The 21,717-nt window shown below is 57.1% G+C and overlaps 1 protein-coding gene across 1 annotated transcript in view; it reads right to left on the reverse strand.

Annotated features, from left to right (window-relative positions):
* The window catches only part of CASZ1 (castor zinc finger 1), a 122,547-nt gene that overhangs the window by 60,899 nt on the left and 39,931 nt on the right, over positions 1-21,717 (reverse strand). Inside the window, exon 3 of the mRNA XM_021684036.2 lies at positions 2,504-2,555. The gene's annotated coding sequence lies outside the window, so the exon portion shown is untranslated. The remainder of the gene's footprint in view (positions 1-2,503; positions 2,556-21,717) is intronic.

A 21,717-nucleotide genomic window follows, 5' to 3' on the forward strand; every position in this document is an offset into this window, starting at 1 on the left:
CCCCCCCGCCAGCTCCTCTAGGGCTTGGAGCCGGGCTCCCAGATCAGCTCACGGCACCAGTAACAAGTCAGAGCTGCCTTGGTCCCTGCCCCTATACGGAGCAAGGGCCCACCACGTAACTTCCGGGGTCTTCTCAACTGGAACTACAGCCTAGTTCCCACATCCCCCAGAACGGCCCACGTTCAAACTCAGACTCTTCCCTTGGCCTGCATCACTCCCAGCAGCACCCACAAACACAACCTTCATGACTCTCCCCCGAGCACCTAGTTCCTACTTGCAACAGCCTGGGAAGCAGAGAGCATGGTGCAGGATGCCGTTTGAGAGAGAGCGGTGCCCAGGGAACTTAGGCGATTTCCCAGAGCCCTGCAGCAGAGGACCCTGCACTGACCTGAGAACCCCAATGCCCCTCAGCCCACCACCCGTGGGGCATTTCCTTCCATGGCGCTCACTGGAGTGAGGAGACTCTCGTTCACCAAGAAGTCAGGCTCACAAGTCCCTGGGCAGGGGTGGGGAACCCCTTAGAACCTGCCCAGGGATGGCTAGGGCTCTGGGAGGTGAAAAGCTATGAAGGAAGGAGGAAATGTGAGTTTTTCCTACCTGTCAGGCCCCAGGCCAGACACCTTTGACCACATTAACTCACTATTCCCAGTAACTCTGTCTGCAGAAGTAGCTGTTCTGGGGGTGCCTGGGTGGCTCAGTGGGTTAAGTACCCAACTCTTCATTTCGGCTCAGGTCATCCTCTCAGCGTCCTGAGATCCAGCCCCGAGTCGGGCTCTGCACTCAGCAGGAGTCTGCTTGGGATTCTCTCTCTCTCCCTCTCCCTCTGCTCCTCCCCCTACCCATCCCTCCCACAGGCACTAGGCTTTGTGGGCCAAACATTCTCTGTTGTAGCTGCTCAGCTCTGCCACTGTGGAGTAAGCCAAAGCCACCGTGAATATGCAAATGAGTGGGCGTGGCTATGTTCCAATAAAACTTTATTTACAAAAACAGGCAGTGGGCCTCCAGAAAATAGGATGCCATCCCACTGCCTGGGGACAGGAGTATCCAATCTAGACCTTGCCGAGAAATGGAGGGAAGGGCTGGGCAAAGGCCTCAGGTGGAAGTCAGGCTCTCATGACCGGCAGAGGATAGATAAAAAGAAGGGAAAGAACAAGCACTGATACGGGGGGGACTAGATGTCCCAGAACCGGCCCCGGCACCTAGCCTGCCAAGAAGCCCTTCACTTTGCTTCTGATTCTCATGGATGATACGAAGGGGCAGATGGTGGTGACTTGGAGCTCTCAACATTCTAGGAGTCTTGACGCCACCAGAGAGGTGTTACGCTGTGGCTAAGAGGGGATGGGAGTGGGCAGCAGTGGGCCAGGATGGCCAGAAGGGACGCCAGGGGAGAGGAAGGCGAGGAGAGAGGCCCGGGGAGTGGAGCTGTAACCAGGGTGGAGCTGGCGGCAAAGGGAGGAATCTACGGGCCCCAGCGAGAGCGCAGGGCGCGGGCCGGGCCTGCCCTACACCGGCCGCCTCTGATCACGTTTTCAGGGCCACTGCCCGCAGGCACAGACAATGCTGGGGGAGCCTTTGAAGTCCGAAAGGGATGCCGCGGTGGGAGCAGCACGAATCTCCTCCCTTCCCCCCATCCTCCCCGGGGGAGGGGGCCGGCAGGACAAAACCCGGAGCCGGTCACAGCCAGGCCCGAAACGCGGGAGACAAAGGGAAAACAAACAGGTTTGGAGCCAGGCGCACGGTGCCCTGTCTGTCCCCCGCCCCGCCGAGCGAGGATGATGGATGGCTGCAGCCAGCCAGCTCGCCCGCCGGGCAGGTCCCGCTATTTACATAACACTGGCGTTCCACCGGTCACCTCTGACACCGCGCTGCCTGGGGCCGAGGCCTGGTGGCCCCCGACGTTCCTCCAGCCACTTGGGGACTGCGACAGCCTGTGAAGGCCCAGCCAGTCCGGGGAAGCCCCGGGCTTGGGTAGGGCAGGTCAGCAGCCTGATCGGGGCTCCTCCCTACCAGCCACTCATGGAGGGGGGAGGAGGCCACGGGCCGGGTAGCTCCAAGGAGAGAGGCAGGGCTGGAGTTCTAGGGCTTTCAAGTCCACGAGGCTCCCCAAAAGCCACAAGCAGCGCTTCCAGGGACAGCCAGCAGCTGCTGCCACAGCGGGCAGACAGCACTGCAGAGAACTGGGGATGGCACCAATGGGCAGCCAAACCCTGGCACCAGGGATGCCTCTGCCCCACACTACCTCGGACACGTTCCATGCCCACAGTCCACAGCCCACATGCCCCCCTGGCCCATTCCCAGCCCAAGAGCCAATCTGACATGTTCCTCCTGGGGCCATCTTTTCTGGCCAGGTTCCAATGGGCAGTGTGGCTCCAATCCCCACTCTCCATCTTCCCAGTACCCCCTGGGTGCTCCGCACAACTGGACCCAGCCCAGAGTGACACCTGTATCAGGTCACCAGTGAAGGGGGGAGGACACAAGGAACAGGGAGGGGTCTCAGGCTTACCTCGTAACGGGTCCTAGAGGCTCCTCTTTCAGAGTAGGGGCGTCACTTCATCCTGGGGAGGGAGAGAGAAGATCCCTATTAGTCTTTCATTTCACTTCATTCATTTTCTTTCATTTCATTTCATTTCAGGCAGGATGCCCACAACTTCCCAGCGCATGCCCTCCAGCCTGCTCTGTGCCCAAGGGCTCCCTGCCACCTATGGGCCAAGGGGCTAATGCTCCAGGACAGGCGAAGGGGGTCAAAAATGGATTTTGGCTCACTTAAGTATATGGCAACCAAATTTTGAAAAAGTTCAGGAAGCATTAGGAGCCGATGCCAGGAGAAATAGGGTACTCGGGACACCCCTAACCAAAGAGAGAACAGCCAGACCCTACTGCACACGCATCTGCGGAGGCGGAGATAGCAGTGTGTGTGTGTGGGGGGGCTGCAGTGGCTAAACCGAGGGGCCTGGGGACCACAGAGCACAGCAGCGCCCATTCCTTCATTCTCTTCCCCAGCCCCTGGGAATAAAAATGACAGATGCCAAGCTGTTCACTACAGTAAGTGGGAGACAGAGGGGCAAGGGTGGACCAGGGCCCATGGCACCAAGAAGCCTCACCTCCCAGAAACAGGCTATGACAGCACCTTCTACCCTGAGGTCCTACCAAGGAGATACAACAACCCATGCTAGGGGCCCACGTAGGGAAGTGGACATGGTCCAACAACGTAGAGGATCTTTAGCCAACATATAACTCAGCCAAGCTTGCTAGGCTCAGACCTTCCTGCCCAGAGCTTGAGTTTGGGAGACAGACTCCTGATATGGATAGAAAATCCAAGGAGCCCTCAGTCCCCCACCCGGACTCCCACCTCCACCCCCCCTGCCCCGGGGCCTCAGAACCCTAACCCACACTCGGCAACAGTTTTCTGTTTATTACGTTTTTTCCTCCCCACTCCCTCATTTGTGGCTTATCAATGATGCAAGAGGAATAACACCAATTTCCTTAGGCTGTGTAATCCCCAAATCAGATTGGGGGGATTGCAAGAGGTGAGGTGACCTTGTACGGGGCTCCCAGAATGCCACCCAGTCCTGCGGCCCTCCCTCTCTTGCCGAGGACATATTTAGACAGATAATGCTAATTGTACTTGACAAGTCCTCCTAAGGAGGCTGGGTCTTCTGCCAGGTTTTGTAGCCTTTGTTGGGCTGCCTGGGCAGAGGTGCCTACCTGGGCAGAGCCCACCCTGCCAGGCCCAGGGCTCTGAGGGATGTTGGGCAGTTGGGGAGGCTGCTCCCCCTGCCCCCTGAGGGGTGCCTCCTAGGCCCACCTGACCCTGAGGGTGAGAGGCTGGGGGTCAAGCAGAGGGCTGGGCTGACTGAGATAGGGGGCAGTAGAGAGGAAGGGGGAGGCTTGTGAGGTGGGAGAGTGCCCGTGGAAGTACCAAAGAGGAAGAGGCCAGAGAGGGGAGCTGGGGGACACGGAGGCTGAGCAGGGCAGGGCTGCAGGGCAGGGGCTGGAGAGCGCAGTCTCCGCTGAGAGGTGCTGGGCAGGCCTGGCTGTCAGAACCCGGCTGCGCGTCCATCCCATGTTCGCTGCCTGAGATCTCTCCGGGCGCCCTGGCCAGCCTCCCTTGAACCCCCAAAGCCCCCCAACCCCGTAACTCCAGTATCTCCCTTCCACCACCTTTTTCTCCCCTCCCATCCTCCCCTGCAACTGTGCATTTATTAATTCATGAGGCACTAATTAGTTCTTTGTTTAATTTTGTGTTAAACAGACTGACCGGAATGATAACGACTTGCAGCACGGTGTTGCCGTCCCCAACCGCCCCTGTTTTCTGACAACAAGGGAGCGAGGGAGGCCGGAGCGCTGAACCCAAATCCCTCAGCAGTTGCACTTCATTAAGTCAAAATGTGACAAGAAGCTTAGAGAGCAACTTGCAGATCCAATCGCACACAACAATCGCAGGAAACTTTGCGGGAGTTGGCACCGGTGGAGGAGGGAGGGGGAGGGGCAGGGATGCTGGCGGAGGGGCCGGCCCTAGGTGGCGCCTCTCACAGGCCCCTGGGGCAGGTGGCCTGCCACACAGGAGCAGGGAGGTCAGCTGGGTGCATTCTGGAACCCCAGTGGGAGCCTGAGAAGTTCAGCTTTGCCTCTCTTTTCTTCCCGCCTGGGGCATCTTCTGTCTCTCTCTGCCCCCCACTGTCCCTGACGTCTGGTCTGGCCTGTGTGAGCTAGTGGCCGGGCACACCCAGGGCCCCACAGAGGACTAGAAGAGCTGCTGGGGCTCAGGAAGGGCTTCTGCAAAGCCAGGGGACAGACACAGAGGGGGAAAACACAGAGGAGAGCAGGCGCCCCCACATTTGGCTAAGAAAGAGAAGTAACGTGCTCAGGGATCATGGCCAACGTGTCTCTTCTCTGCCAGCCGTCCAGCCACCTCCCCACTGGCCCATCCACCCATCTGACGGTCTTCATCCTAAGTACTCTGACCGGGAAACTGAGGACCGAAAGGTTGTATTCTGTGCCGAGGCGCACAGCAAATCGGATACAGAACCAGGTCCTGGAGCTTCCAGACTGGAGGCAGGCAGCTGAGCTAAGTAGGCCAACAGCCCAATGACCGGTTCCCTCCTGTCCACGTGAAAAAGCAGAAGCTTGGCCCCAGAGGTGTCAAGCCGCTAAGCCCATTGGCCCATGGCGTGAGTGAGGATGGGTGGGATCGCAATCAAGCCAGCCCTGCCCCAGTCTGAAGGCAGGGCCCCTGCCCTCCTTTTATACCTGGCCCTAATTTCCACAGATGTGGACGATGTCTTCTGTGAATGAGAACATGGGAGGGGTGCGAGGAGGAGAAGAAGAACAGAAGTGCACAGAGAAAGTTGCCACTTATGTGCCTTGTGTGCCAAGAGTCTATTGCCTTCTTCCCATCGGCCACTGCGCCCGCCAGGTGTGGCCCGACCCTCGCTGTGAGAGCTGTCTTTCGGAGGCCCACCCAGCCGGCCCACGGGCCCCCCAGCTCAGCCTGGCCTGCCTTCGCCCGGCCAGTGCCGGAGTGCAGTGGTCTCTCCCCGAGCCTGGCAGCCCTGGGCTGGCTTCTGTTAATTTGCTGTCAGGCTGCCTAAGCAAACCAATTAAAACTAATCATTAATTATAAAAGAGAGCGAGAAGAGTAGAAGAAAGAGGAGAAGGTGAATGTCTGAGGTGGGAAGGAGGAAGAGGGAATTGGGAAGGAGAGGGGGAGACCCCCTGAGGGCCAGCGGGGAGCTCCGGGAGGGGGGGTGGTGGGCCGGGGAATGGGATGCTCGCTGGAGGCTCCTCCAGGCACAAGGAGGGTTGGGGTGGAAGGAGGGCTGGATGGAGGCCAGAGGGGCTGCCACGGGTGAGAGGGTGGAGGGACAGGCTGGGAGAGGAGGGAAGGGGCAGAGGGAAGGGTGAAGAAGCTGCTGTGCCAGGCATACCGGGACCTGAAGAGGCCTCATCCAGCTGCAGTCCCTTCTGGCTGGAGCCACCGACTATCATGGACTTGCCTTCGGAGTGTCTCGCCCACGGCTCCCCAGCCCCATATTTATGAGGCTCAGCTGATTATGCAGCACCAGGCCAGGCTCCTCGGCCCTGCCGCCCCTACCTGCTCCCCAACCCTCTCAGGCCACGGAGGCTCGGGGCAGCTGTCGGCCGCCCATCTACCCCCCAGTGCTGTCCCCTGCCCCTCCCCCACCCTCACACACCCTCTCCACGGCCCTTTCACAGGGGCTGAGGCCATGTCAGCCGGCAGCTTGGGGAGGGGGGCAGCTCAGACAACAAGGGGCAGTGTCATGGAAACGGGCACTTTCCCCGAGAAATATTCTGTTTGGCCTCCTTCCTGCATTGAGGAGCTGTCAGGAGCCTGAGTGAGAGCCACACCACCCCGGGACCAGGCGTGACAAAACCTATTTTCTGCCTCAAATTTGATTGATTAAAAAACTTTTTAGGAAAACCATGTTAAAAGAGTGAAAGAGAGAGAGAGAGGGAGAGAGAGAGAGAGAGGGAAGGGAGGGAGGAAGGGAGGGAGGGAGGAATAGAGGGGGAAGAAAGAATAGAAAGTTCTGCCAGGGGAGCAGGGCCAGGGAGAGAGAGGCCGCAGGCAGGCAGGGGCTGAGCAGTTAGCCGGCAGACGCCCCAGGGCATGTGTCACTAGGCCCGCCACAGCCGAACCAGGCAAGACGGAAAGGTCAAAGGAAGCCCGACTTTTACACAGTGGTTAGCAGGACAAAGAGGGGTCCAAGGGCTCTGCATAATCCAGCAGGTGCCTGTCTCCTCTTAGGGAAAGGGACCTAACACCTCAAGGCAGGCAGGGGGCAGGTGGGGCGGGCGCCCAGCACCAGGAGTCCGAGCAGGTCCCTGGATTGGCTCTGGGGGCGGGGGTGGGGGCTGGTTTCCAAACACAGTCTGGGCTGGAATTTGGCCAGAATCCTGAAAAATCTGTACAGGGTCAACAGGGAGAGAGGGTCTAGTCGTTTGGGGGCAGGAAAGGGGTTTGCCCACCTTGTTCTGTCAAGTCCTGGCTCAGGAAATGTGTTCAATAAATACATAAATGAAAAAGCAGGGAAGTACTCAGCTGACTCCCACCAGCCCCGGGGCCTCTCACTCGCCCTCTCTGCCTTAGACATTCCCTGCCCAGGCCTTGGTCCCTTTGCCAGATGCTGCCCTGAAAGGTCCCCATTCCTGGCTTGCCCTCTCTCTTCTTCCTGTCTCAGAAACTGAGACCAGCCCTGCCGGGACTTGGCCTGTGATGGGAGGCCCTGCCTTACCCTCTCAGGCTTCCAGAAGAGGAGTCAGCCTCCCCACCCCTCCTGAGACCCCACAGGAGGAAGAAACTCTTCCATTTCGTGAAAGCCCTGTCCGACCACTCAAGGCAGAAGTGCCTGAGACCTTCCTGATGGGGCCCATCCTCTCCCTAGTAAGAGGGATCCAGGTCGGCGGCTGGGTTTGCTCTCTCCCCTATCTGACAGCCTTGAAGGTCAAGATGAGGAGTCATTCTGGCCAGAGTGTCAGCAAGAAGGTTTCCTGGGAGGAGTGCTCGGCAGTGTCCAATCCAGTCTTTGCCACCTCGGAGCTCAATGAGGGTAAGGCAGTGCCTCCTTGGAAAGACGGTCCAATTCTGCCAGAGAGATGCACAGAAAGCCAACAGCTGCTCTGGGTGTCACCCAGCCCCTCTGCCAGGTAAATCGACCCTAGATCTCTTTCTGTCCCCCGCTCCACAGTGGGCTTAGGAATTCAGCGAGTGCATACTGTGTGCAGGGGCACGGTGCTACGCATAAGGAAGAGAAACTGTCCAGCATGTGGGAGCAAGAGCAGAGTCAGGGAGGTGGGGCTGGAATCTTGCCTCTGTCACTTATAACCACGGGATCTGGTAGGGCAGACTACTTAACCTTTTCCAGGCCTCAGTTTCCTTAATGGAAAAGTAGGAACAGAAGTCCCCACCTCAAAGGCAGTTGGTTCAGTGAATCTTTCTTATCTACTATGTGCCGGATACTGTCCTAGGCCTAGAGAACTGTGGGAAACCAAAGACAGTTCTCACAGAGCTTCTACTCTCATGGTGGTGGCAAAGATTTGCTGAAATAATGCGCAACACTATCGTCTGACACACGGTAAGTGCTCAATATACATTTCCTGTTACTAACTTTCAGGGTCCCCGCCTTGAAGAAGCTGGGGGGAGATCCAGGTATATATCCAAAAGAATGGAAAACAGACCCAAATAAATGAACACGGATGTTCATAGATGCTCTCTTCACAAGAGCCAAAAGGTGAACAGCAACCCAAATGTCCGTCAACGGATGACTGGATAAACAAGATGAGGCAGAGCCACACAATGAAATATTAGTCAGCTGTAGAAAGGAATGAAGTTCTCATACACACTACAACATGGATGTGCCTCGAGAACATGCTAAGTGAGAGCAGCCAGAAGCAAAGGGCACATATCGTACAATTCCACGTACACGGAATGTCCAGGACCGGCAAATCCATGGGCACAGAGGGCAGGTCAGTGGTTGTCAGGGGCAGGGCGAAGGGGGACTGGGGAGTGGCTGCTAACAGGCATAGAGTTTCTGTCCGGGGCAATGAAAAACTTCTGGAACTGGACGTTGGCAAGGGTTGCACAACATCATGAAGGTGCTTAATGCTACTAAATCGTACAGTTTAAAATGACGACGATGGTAAATTTTAGGTGACGTGCATTTTACCATGAGGTAACGTAAGAAAGCCGAAGAAACAGTGGCAGCAGCAGCCCCAGCAGCTTGAGAAAGGGGAAAGATAGTCCCCACGTGGCAGCTCAGCATAGGTATTAGATAAGCCAAGCAAGGGGGTGGGAAGGTGAATCATCACAATTTCAGATGGGGCCCGTCCTCCTCGAGAATGGCGTGCACCCTGCCCAAGGAATTCCTAGGCCTCTGTGAGACGTGCTTTGTGACCGCTGAGGGAAAAAAGACAATATGGAAAGGCAAGGGTGGCTCCAGGGATGGGCCTCCCCGCAGCCTACGTCACTCAAGAGCCTAGGATTCCGTGATGCTACCATTCCCCTGCGCACACGCGGCGCATCCCGTCTAGTGTGTGGATCCCAACGAGCACGGCCCCGGCCATCCGTCTCCGCCAGGCTCCCCTGATAACTTTTGCTGCTACTCAGCCACTTGGTGTGACAAGCTGTCCTCCGGGAGGGGAAGGAGGGTCTGGATCAAGGACTTCCCCACCCACAGGGCTCTGGGACCCCCTCCCAAAGTATGGGGTTCCACCTGGCAGGGAAAGCCTAGGATACCAGGAGAGCCAAGCCCTGGGGGCAGCCCCCCGAGCCCTCTCCCCGCCCTCCTGCCCACATCCTGAATGCGTGTGCACGCAGAAACCCCTGCCTTGGCCCGGGAACTGTCAGGAGATCAACAAACAAAAGCTGCTTCTTGACAGGGAGTCATTTATATTTTAGCTTCGTTCCATTATCCTAACGAATCCTTCATCAGCAGATGCAATATTAACAGCAGAAAATCAGCTCATTACATCCGGGGGGAGTTCATCAAGACGGCAATCATGTATGCAGCTCCCCAAGCCTGCAAGCGGCCAGTGTGGCTGTTATTTATTTATTTTGTTAGTTATTTATTTAATTTTGGGGGTTCTTTCCACATAATTGCGCCGCATCTCAGATCTTTAATAAATAATTTGTAGGTCCTGAACTGCAGACAGCTTTGTTCTCTGCCATGAGAGCCTGCATTAGCCAAAATATTTACCAATATTTAAAAGTCATTAGAACCGGGAGGGAAGTGGGGAGGGGTACTCTGTTCTTCCACAAACAGCCTGGTTTGGGGCTAAGGGGCTTGGTCCTTGCTCCGGTCCTCAGACCCCATCTCCTGGTCTGAGAGGAGCTGTTCTGGATGGGATGCTGCCGCAGGGCAGGCCCGAGTCACTTGCTTGGGCTCACTTGGTTTGAGCAGGGGGGTTTCCTGGGAGCTCTTAGATGCACAGGGCAGAGATGTACTGCGGGCTGCTCACAGCTGACGGGGCTGGCTGCTGGAAAGGCCCTCCTTGGTGCAGGGGCGAGCACCTTCGCATGGCATGCCGCAGCATCCTGCAGGGACGACACTCCCTGGGTCTGCCCAGTGCTGGGGAGCTCAGTGAGGGAAGCCTGACCCCTTCCTCTCAGCTTTCCAAGCCTATGCCTTCAACGTCAAAGGACAGGAAAGTTCAGTGGGTCCAGAAGGCAGACCCGTCCCATTTTACAGATGCGAAAACTGAGGTCCAACCAACTTAATTAAGCTCTCTTCCCAAGGCAGTTAAGCCCTCTTCCCACTAGGCAGAGGCACAGAACCTGGGTTTAGACTCAGAAGGGGCTCTGCTGCGCCTCCATTGTTTGTTTCTGCTGGGCCCAAGGCTTCCAACAACACAGCCCCGGCCTTCCAAAGGCTCCTGGCTCCAACCCACAAGGCTGAAGTGGCCAGTGGGCCTGACAGGCACCCCCCGCCACCACCCCTGGGCTGGCCATGCTTTCACAGGTTTTTCCCAGCGGGGGCTGGATTTCTGCCCAGCCAGGAATGTGCTCCCAGGATGTCAATTCTAATCTCCCCAGCGCTCTGACAGAATTAAGCTCCAGTTTGTCCGACAACATCCCAAAGTTTCAGAAATCCAGGGCAGACTCTCTAATCAGGCTGGAGGACAAAGGTCTGGCCTGACCCTGTCACTTCCATTTACTCCTCCTGTCTGTCTCCTGGCTGCGTCCTTTCCACAGCTTCCTCCACCCTCTGCCCTTCCCTGGCCAGCTCAGCCCCCACCCTCTCCTCAGAGCTCCCCTGTTTCTCCGCCCAGCATTTCCCCTCTCTGGCAGTCGGGCTAATCCTGGGGGCTCCACTATCTAAAGCTGAGGAATTGCTAGGAAACTGACCTGCCACGGCACTCCGCCTGGCTGGCCTCGCCTTGGCTAGGGCCCCCTCCAGGTCACTACCTCTAGAAAGCACACTGGCTCGGCTCCTCCTCGGCTCGGCTGGTTCTCAAACTCTGCTTACCCTTGCCTCTGGTCAACCTGACTTTGGGTTCCCTGCAACTGCTCCTGAAGCATCCTCTGGCCTCAGCCAGCCTCCACCCTGTTTGGAGGGCCCTGAAAAGCCTTAGCCCTTTAGCCAAGTTTGGGGACAGCCATGTGGGCAGAGATGTTCCTGCCTCAACCAACCCCTGAGGCACCAAGAGGGACACTGGGTAGAGGAAAGTAGCAGTAGCAGCCCTGGACCTGGGATAGCCAGGGCCCGTGGTAACCACCCCTAGCCCTTGGCTCTGCCAGGCCGTGGTGTCACTAGAAAGGGGTGAGGGGCCCGGGAGCTAGGGTGCTGGGCTAGCCGGGCAGAGGACAGCCCCCAGGAAGTTGGAGAAACAGAGGTGCCTCCTTTTCTACTACACACAGCACCCAACTCGCTCCCCTTCCACGTGGCTCTCATCTGGACCCAGAGAGGTGGTACCTGCCTCCGTTTCTGGAAGAAATCAGAAGAGGCACAACTTCACAGCACATGCAAAGAGGCGTTGTGGGGACCGCGGCTGAAATTCGGTCTGCTTACATCAAAAGGTGCATCGGGAGCCGAGGGCAAAGGGAGGAGCAGGGACAGTCAAGAGGAGTACTGGGTGCTGCTGCCCTTGAGCCTGTGCACTGTCCAGAAAGCCAGATCAGGGAGGGGCTCCCCAAGAGAAAGGGGCAAGAAGCAGCATCCAGGGTGCAGAGAGAAGGCTTGAGGAGGAAGAAACAGAAACAGAAATGCCATTCGGTCCTTTTGCTGACCCTCCAGGAGGTATAGAAATCTAGAGTGGCCAGGATAGGGGGCTCCCCCAGAGCCACTCAACTGGCAGAGAGCTCGGAATGTCCTGGAATGTCGCAGTAGGCGGAGCCTGCCAAAGCACCTCCAGCTTCCTCCTGTGACCTGGGCAGAGACTTGACCTCCCCTCCCCTGCTTCTTTGGCCGCACTTTGCTTTACGGAGGGGGGACCCCCTTTCTCAGAGTTGCAACTCCCCATGCCTGACGGTCTCTCCTGCATTCTGCCAAACACGTCCCCCTCCCGACGCTCCCTGCCTTCACCGGCTCAGCCAGCCGGGTGGCCTGGAGGATTCACCTAGAGATTGAGGAGGGCTGGTACGGCAGAGGGACAGGAGGAGCAGATAAAAGCGGCCAAGGAGAATGAAAGGTCTCTTTCACCAGCTCTTTCCCTGGAAGAATGAAGATATTTCTTGTATTTTTTGCTGAAAACCAGAAAAATCTACAAAGGCCACCAGTGGAGAATGGAAGAATGCCCGCCAGTTAGCACTTTCGAGAAGGCACCTGTATTCCCACTGCACCCATCACCACTCTCACCCCCTGCAACTCCACAACCCCCAAAACTTCCAAGTTTGCTTCTCTGCCCTTCCGCCTGCCTTGCCTTTTCTCCCTTGCTGTGCTGGGTGTTGGTGAGATGTTGGGTTTTTTCTTTTTTGCAATTTATCAGCAGATTGTGTGGAGCTGAGTGGTGTGAGCCTCACCCTGCTAAATAAAGCTTTGGTATTTCTGATAAAGCCATCAAATTCCTTATCACACTGACACAAAGTGCATTTAAAGAGACAGACACCCTGTCCCTCCCGCCCCACCAGCCCCTGCCCCCTCCACTCAGTTCAGATTTCCAGCTGCTCAGGCTCTTCTGGATCAGACACCAAATACAGCTCCTGAGGATGGCGGGGGGACAGGGGGAGAGGGGACAGGGTGGAAGCCAAGGGGTCACCTGCCCTCTCCAACTCTCACCCACCCGTGTCAGGGCTGCCGGCACCCAGACCAGGGACCCCGGTCCACAGGGAGGGGCATATGTACTTCCTGCCCCAACGCTGGAAGCAGAAGGAAGCTATCAATAGAAATGTCCTACAACAGGGGATGTCCTCATAAACAGAACAATCCTGTGTTGGGACAACAGCCGGCAGCTGGAGGAAGAGCTCCTGGTGAGCTGCCGGACCAGCAAGGCTGCTCAGTTGCTGTGAACATGTCCGGTCACCTCGGCCACAGCAGTACCAAAGGGGGTGCCCTGGGTGCACCAAAGCGGGGTGCCCCAGCTGTGGCACTGCCCAAAGGGGGTGCCCTGGAGTACCAAAGTGGGGTGCCCTGGCCATGGCAGGACCAAAGCAGGGTGCCCCGGCCACAGCACTGCCAAAGGGGGGGTGCCCTGGTCATGGCAGTGACAAAGGGGGGTAAAAGGAAGACCGAGAGGGGCCGCTGGGGCCCACTCAACAGGGGGCCGACCTGTGTTCACATCAGGCTTGACTCCTCACCCTGCCCCATGAGTGGGGTCAGATGAGGAAACCGAAGGTGGCCCAAGGACACAGAGCCAGTGGCAGGCCCCAGTGGGGGCTCCAGCCCAGGCTGGCCAACAGCTCTGTGGAGTGAAAGACCCTCTTCCCCTAATTGATTTGCCAAGCTCACGTCCACCTCCTCATTTATGATCCCACGAAGACAGGCATTCCTGTGTCCCAGGCCCCCCCCCCCCCACCTCCCCGGCCCTAGCTCGGCAGCCCAGGCCCTGCGCCCACACACAGCCTGTTGGTTTGAGGAATCAAATTTATTATTTTTAATTATTTTGATTTATCAAAGCAGCAGCTACAATCATATTAAACCAACTTGGCTGCTTGGCATTTAACAGATACAGCTGCTGTAGGACTCCCCCAGACTCCATAAAACACCCGGCCTATCCACAGCCTCCTCAAGCAGAGCACCCAAGGCCCCTTCTCCAAGAACCCCAAATTTGAGGACCACTAGGCACCCCCACCTGCCCTGCCAGAAGCACATGCTGACAAAGTTGCTGAGGGCCAGACAGGACAAGGAACAAACTGGGCAAAGGTGCCAGGTCTTTGGGAAATGATCACATCCATCCCCCAGCCAGGGAGGCCCTTCCAGAGTCCTGACCCCCTGGAGAGTAGGCAGTAGACCCAAGCACATGCCCCCTGAGCTGGCCTTTGTGGGGGCCTGCCCTATCCCAAGCCTGTGTCTGGGCACTCAACAGAGATGAACCAAATTACCCCTCAGACCCTGCCCATGGGAGGAATGACTGCCCCCTTTTTGCAAGGGAAGAAATCCTGCCCAAGGTGCATGCTCATAAAAACAGACAGGTCAGAGTCCAAACTGATTCATTTTGAATGAAAAGCCCTGGTTCTTTCTACCATACCTCCCTGCCTTCCCCTCAGACCCAGAAGCAGTGTTCCTGCCCAAGTGCCCTGGCTAGTGGAGGAAGGTGGCAAAAGTGAAAGAACCCTGAAGTTCAAGGTGATGGCCCAAGGCTGCACACACCGAACATTCAGAATCTGGGTGCTTCGGAGAAGGGGGTCCCCGAGAAGCAGCACTGTGGGGCAGGCAACACCAACCCAACAGCCTTCCACCTGACGCTCGGGCCCACTGCAGGGCACAAGGATAGGCTGGCCCGCCTTTCAGTTGGGGTGGGGGGAGTTGCACAGGTGGGTGGCCTCACAGCTCAACCAGGGAGCTGGCCATGCCCTCGGGGCCAGCCCAATCCCTAGGGAGCCCAGGAGCCCAGGGAACTGCATGGCACCAGCGGGGTGTGGGAACAGGGTAAGTGGGCACTTCACAGTTCTAAGCAAAACCGCACACCAGGAGCGTGGGTAGGCCTGGAACAGACCCCTCTGGTTCGGGGGCCCACAGAACCCACAGGAGTCAGCCCCCTGCAAGTCTTGTGAACATGGGCAGGGCTTTCTCCGCGGGGTGAGGGGAGGCAGCAGTGCTGAGAGTCTCAACCCACGTCCTCCGATTTCATACGCGGACATGACAGTCAGCTGCCATCAAACCAGGAGCCAGACCCCACTGGTCCCCACGGCCCGGAGGCCCCACAGCCTTGGGTGAAGAGCGTGGCTGTGGCTGCATGTTCTGAACCCTGATGGCACCATGGGCACCTTATCCGGCCCCTCTGAGGTCAAGTTTCCTTATCTATCAAATGCATGCGCTGATAGTGCCTATCTCAGAGGGTGGCGGTGAGGATTCGGGGAGACAGTGAGTGCCAAGCTTAGCCAAGTGTCTGCACATTTCCTATGTGCAAAAAGTGGTGGCAGTCATCCTTGTCGTTGTCATCATCATCATCATCATCATCACCTGAACACCTAACCAGGATAGGGCACAAAATCATCAACATCACTTAAACACCTAACCAGGATAGGGCACAAGGGATTGTGGCTTTAGGCCCAGTGAGGGCAGAGAGGCTGGGACGTAAGTTAGATGTTGCTGACCGGCCTCACGGCTGTGCTCCTCAAAGAATCCAGGGGAGGTCTGAGATGTCTAGAGGAGGCTGTCCCTGGTGCCTGCCCAGCACACTGGCATGAGCAGCCCACAAGGACCTAGAGTTAAAGGCAGGAGGGGGAAACCAGGATGACTTTTGGCAGTCACATTTGCCTATCAAAAACTCTACATTCACTCAGCTTTCCTGGGCAACTCATGCCCTAATATGGGCCCAGTGGCTTTCTGGGTTATTTCGAGTGCTTGTGATAATGACTCCAGGCTTTGCTTCTACTGCCCCCAGAAAACTTTCCATGTGGGGACAGGGAGGATGGTGGGTGCAGGGAAGCCCAAGGTCAGAGAGCATGCAGAAAGGGGGCACAGATGGGTAAGCCAAGGGGAAAGGAAGAGCAGGAGGCTGGAGGAGCGGGCTGACCCTGAGGTCAAGGTGGTGGGTGGGACAGAGAGCTGGGCAGAGCAAGCCAAGATCCCCAAGACACAGGTGGGCACTGAACCACTCCCCTTGCCCACTACTTCCTGCCCTCGGGAAATGCACCCAGAACAGCAGTCAGGATGGCACCCTGCCTCCTCGTCCACATCTCTGGTAGGAGTCCCTTTTGCACAGGGGCCAAGCCGGCCTCCTGGGCAACCCTGCGATTCCTTGGGGCCCCTGGGCTCCTGAATTAATTTACACATTAATGATCTTCTGCCCAAGCTTGGCCCATGGACTCCAGACTGCACAGGGTTAACTCAGACAGAGGGGCTGGCTTTGCCTTCACTCTACCTCAATTTCTACTGCACCCATCACCTACCTCCCCCACCCCCTGATCTTAGGAAAAAAACCCCATCAAAATAACTATTTTATGTCTCCAAATATGCAGATCATTTTCTTTAATGAAAGATGCTTGACGTCTCCGATCCAATTAATATGCAAATGCAGGAGAGGATTTATTTGTGACATTCTGTCTGGGTGAGAGAAAACAAAAAAGGCCTGTTAACCAAAACACTAATTGCTGTGACTGATTGTCACATATCATCATTTTCATAGGATCTCCTCCATTCCTAGCTCTCAGGGAGCTCGAAACCAGGACTTGTCCACGTAGGCATCCAGGAGAAGCAGGGCAAACCGGCTACCTGCCTGTGTGGCCCCTCCCCACCAGGCCTATGTCAGGGACCAACTGAGGGCAGATGCTCTGCCTGCTTCTGGTCCCCTGGGGCAGCCGCTGACCCTGATCTTCTACAGGACTTTGCAGGTGACTCTCCCTTCCTACGTGCACTTCATTCAGGCGCTGGCCCGCAAACCAGGGAGAGGGAGGCTGGGTGTCTGTTGGGTCTGATAGGCTGGGGGAGGCCTCAGGCAGCACACCTTCCTGCCTCGCTCCCGGCCAGGTGCTTTTTTGCCTTCTGCTCCCCCCCGCTAGGAAGTGTTCAGAGGAACGAGAGGAACCTCTTTGGGTCCTCTAGGCGCCCACCCCCGACTCTCTTCCCTTGCTTCTCCAGATGTATCTCTCCCAGCACTTGTTGAGAGAAGCCACCTAGGGAAACTGAGGCATGGTGTCCTCCCCTTAACACAGGGGGTCTATGGAAATGTTTGAGGATGTCTGGGCACGCACGCCGGCTAGGCAGAAACCTGCATGTCAGCCCCCTGGGGCGCTGAAGGGGGTGGGTTAGCTGCCACAGCCTAGGGACCCCTGAGCCACTTAGACCCCTCAGCAGGACCATGGGGCTTCCTTTTCCTTTAGGGGGAATGGGGAAGGGAATGAGTGTTGACAGGCATCCTTATTACCAAAGGCCAGAAGGAAACTGGAAAAGACGGTTTTTTGCTCAAGATACCAGGTGAAGGACAAGAGGGTTCCAGGTGTGACGCAGTTCCAAACTCAAGGCCAAGAGGGAGAAGGAGATTCACCCAAGCACTCTTCTTTCCCACTCAAGGGGCCAGCGGACCAGGGAAGACTGGAGGGCACAGCCTTGGGGCTCAGGAGCTTGCAAGGCTGGTCTCTTACCATTTGGACTCAAACATTCTGGACCCTCAGAAGGCCTCTACTACCTTCCTGCCTCCTCCCTAGAACTCCCCCGAGTTCCCAAGGACATTGAAAATGGGGGGTTGGGGAGCCAGTGTTGGCAAGGCCGAAGAGCCACGAGGGTCCCTGAGCCCCGCTGTGGGTGCTGGGCACAGCTGAGGGCACAGTGAGGGACTCTGTCCTCATCCTGCAGGGCAAATCCCACTGAGGGCCAGTGAAGCAACCCCCACTTAGTGGGCACCAACGCAGATGCGCCTAGGGCTCTGAGGTTGTCCCCAGCGGGCCCGCGGTGGCGGTGGTAGGGACGTGGCTCCATCCCAGTTGACTCCCATCTCAGACGTGCCCCTCTCCTGTCCTGGCCCAGCTGCCCGCCTCTGGCAACTCCGACTCGGGCCTCCAGGAAAAGCCGGCGCCATGGCAGCACGGGGCAGACACTCTCCCCCCAGGAGGCCTGCCCCCGCACCCCAGGAACAGGCTCAACAGGATGCCGTGCGGGGGAGCTTGGAAGCCTTCCGGGAAGAGCGCAGCCCTGGCACCAGTCCCGCGGGGAAGGAGGTGAGCTGGGTCTGCCACTCTGTCTGCTGCTCACCTGACTCGCGCCCACGGCGGCTAAGCACCAATGGGGTGTGCGTGGGCGCAGACGGGAGGTGCACATCATGGCGCCAGGAGCCAAAGGGGGAAGGGCAGGCGGCTGGGGAGTGGCAGCAGGTTGGCTGGTCAGCTGAACAGGGCTCTGACTGTAAGCCCCCGGTGGGAAGGCCCCACCTGCCAGTGGGGAACCAGAGGAAGGGTCCTCCCGAACACTGAGCCTGGCTTTCTCCTGGCCGGAAGTGCCCACTTTCCCCTTGGCCTATTCTCCACCACCAGCTCGGTGAGAGGGGACAGGCCTTGTTCCTACTTTGCATGTGTCTACCCCACAGGCACTCCCAGGCACAGCCTGTGGGGCACTGGGGTGCGGGGAACATCGATATGGTCTCCCAGTGCCGTGACTTAGAGTCCCTTTAAAACCAACCCATCTTTCCAGTAAACCTTCCCATAAAACAAAGGAGTACGTGGCTGTGGCCCTGAGCAGTGTGTTAAAGCCAGACGCCTGCCCCTATCCCACTGTCTCATCCTTCCCCTGGTGCCCAGCCTGGGAGCAGAGCACGCCCAGCCGGAGATGACAGCCCGACCTATGGAAGGCCTGATGTCCAAGTTCAGGTCAAGACAGACCAGCTTCCTGGCACAGGGCAGAGAGGCCCTGCCCTTTGCAGGTGCCCTTGTCTGGGAAGGTCAAGACCCCAGGGCACCAGACTGGAAGCTCCCTCCATCTCTTAGTCTTCCTTGGCCCCATCTCCCATTTTTTCCCCCTGTGGTATGGGTCCAGAACCAGACACCTAGAAAACTTGTCTGATTGTTGCATTTCCCCCAAATTCCTTCCACAGCCTGGCTACTCCCACAGTCTGCTTTATGCCAGATGCCGCAGGTGGCCACCCCGTTCAGCATGGCCTCGGCTCCATGTACCTTTCTGCGGGACCTTGGGGTTCTCATCAAGTCCAAACCACATCAGACTGGGCCAACCCCAGGCTCACACCCAACCCTGGGGGTCTCCTATGGTCTCCCAGATCATTCAGGTTCTTGGTGGGGAAGAGTCTAGAATCTGTTTCCCGAATCTGAGACCTAGGAGCTCTTTCACCATGGGTCACTTTCAGAGAGGTAGAAGCGTCCCCCCAACTTTGCTGAAAGGGGTAAAAGGTTAATGCCATACTAGCTTTAAAAATACCCCAGCATACAACCCACGGGGTTAGAGCAAAGGCCACATGGTCAGAGCCGGACTATAAATAACCAGCAAATCATTTCCCAGAGCCGCGGCCCCCTCCCCAGCACCAAGAACCTTTCTGAGGAAATCAAAGTGAACACAACTGTTACCAAGTCACTACTAAAATATTTACCAGCCTGGCGAAGTGCCGAAGGTGCTTGGCACCGAGTGTTTGCTTATTTACAAGGCTGTTTTAAAGGGTAGAAAGCAAAATAAGGTAACCTGAGCTATTAAATGGAGGGGCCAGGTGGTACCCACCAGCTGTCAGCTGTCCCAGGCACATGGGGGCTGGAGGAGCACTGGCAGAGTCCCCCAAAATGGGCCAGAAAAGCAAAGAGGCAGGCTTTGGAGCTCTAGAATAACCCAACCAGCAGAGGGGGCTCGGGGTTATAAGTTGGGGGGGGTTTCTCCTTGGCCCCGAACACCAGCTAACACAAGCCCCCAACCTGCTCCTGGACTTCTGCATCCACACTCAGAGGGGCAACAGGGGTCACCGCCCTATCTCAAGGGGGGTACCCAGGCAAGGAGAAGGGAAGCAGAGGAAGGCAGGCAGTGGGGCCCCTAGAGGATGCCATAAGGGGACCCAGGGGGACCTGAGGAAGAGAATGTACTCAAGTGTTCTTGTCTTCCTCCTCTTCCTCTTTCTTTGAAGTTCCCTTGTGGTTTGAATTTCATTTTGATTTTCTCAACTTTGGCAGATTGGAGTTGAAATAACCTACAAATTACTTAATGTGTTGTAAATCTGGGGGAATTCAGGAGTAATGGGGACCACATGTTGGCCTGGAGGAAGCCCATGGAGGGCTGAGGGAAGGCGGCCCTCACAGACACACAGGTGGCTGTCCCAGGCAGGGACACTGGATGCCCGCGGTCCCCTGGAAGGAGGGGGTGTGGGCTCCCCTCGGGGTGGGGTAGCAGGGGGCCGGGGAGCTCCGGATGGACACAGAGAGAACGTGTTAAGACGGCGGACTGACCAAGTCGCCGCCTGGGGCAGCCTGGTGACCGTGGACAGGGGGCAGCCAAGTAGGCCGTGTGCCAGGTGCCCGCCAGGCCCCTTGGCTTCACCAAAGCCGCTGTGCTGGCCCTGCTCCCCTCTGGCCTCCCGCTGCATGTGTGTGGCTGTCAGCTGAGCTCCCCCCCCCCCCCCCCCCCCCCGCCCTCCCTCTTCAGCAGATTTCTCTCAAGTACTAAGCCATATGGTTCCAGTTAAGCTCCATATTTTTCCTTGTCGATTGAAGAGACACACTTTCCTCTTTGCCAGACAGTTTGCAGATTGCTCTGTTGGCTCAATTTCTTATTGGATTTCTCAAAAAACCTGACATTTTAAATTAATTTACAGCCACAACAAAAAGAGTTCAGAATTTTAATGGTGTTGTAAGTAATTTTTAGGTAATCCACTCCAGATTTTGATATTAACCTTTGAAACTGGAGTTCATTCAGCTACTATGTTACAATACCCAGTCAGATTCCAGGCCTGGGGGAGGCCAGGCTGGGGTAGAAGGCAGAAGCGGGGTTCTGGGGGAGCCCTTTTCTGCCAGGAAACCCCAGAGGGGTGGTGCCTGGGGAATCCTAGATCAGTGAGTGAGAGTGACAGAGGGCACGGAGGGCATGGCAGGGGGTCTGTAAGGCAGTGGGGCAGGTGCTGGAGAGTAAATATGGGGGCAAGAGGACCTACTGAATATTCTAGAAGGATCAGCCAGACTCAGCAGGGGGCAGCATCCCCAGAATCCCCCAGCAGGAAGAGCACGGCTCCGGGTACGGGGTGTGCGGTATGAGAGAGGCTCCACCTCAGTGCACCAGGAAATAATAATGATAATAGTAATAATAATGGTGACAGCTAACATTTGCCGAGCTCGCTGTATGTCAGGCGGTGTATTAAGTGCTTCACCGGCTCTGGCTCATCCACTCCTCAAAACCACCTCTGGGGTAGCTACTGTCACTACTACTCCAGCTACAAACACCGATTGCCTCGTTAACGTGTAGTGAGGGCTTACCGTATCCCAGGCGGGCCGAAGCCCTTTATACCCACTACCTCATTAAAGGATAACAGAAACCTGAGAAGGGAGATAGGCTATTCATATCCTCATTTTACTGAGGAGTCAATGAGACTCTGAGAGGTGAAGCCAGGCCTCCCGCGTTTGGCCGCTGCTGACCAACAGCCAGAGAGTTCTGGGACCCCCGCCCGTCCTGGCTGACCCCGCACCCTGTGGCTCCCTTCCCCCCATGCTACAGAACAGCGCCATCGTGCTCCTTCCAGCTGGGGCTAGAGCGAGGCGGCGAGGAGGTGTGGTCCTCCAGGCAGGCCAGGCTCGGGCCTTCCGGATGCCACCTCTTCCCCGTGCTGCTTCAGGCTCAGCCGAAGGCTGCACGCCAATCCGGACAGAGGAAACTCCGGGCATGGGAGAGGAGCCCTCGCCAACGTCTTTACTAGGCTCTGGCACTGAGCGGCCCCTGCCTGGGTACGGTGCCAGCTTACTACACCAGCAGATTGTTCACATTCCTTCCCTGCAGGAGCTTCCCAGGGCACCCAGGAAAAGAGATGCAAAGACAGAGCCCCGGCCAAGGCTGTTCCAGTCCCTGGAGGGTCCTCATGCCAGCAGTGAGCCAGGGCTTGGAAGGGAGGCCAAAGACAGGCTGGACAGGGCCTGCCCTGCAACCAGGGTGTCTTTCTTGGCCTTCTCCCTGTGTTGGGGGAAAATGGCTC

The sequence above is a fragment of the Neomonachus schauinslandi genome, chromosome 4 (genome assembly GCF_002201575.2).
Source record: "Neomonachus schauinslandi chromosome 4, ASM220157v2, whole genome shotgun sequence".
NCBI classification, from domain to species: Eukaryota; Metazoa; Chordata; class Mammalia; order Carnivora; family Phocidae; genus Neomonachus; species Neomonachus schauinslandi.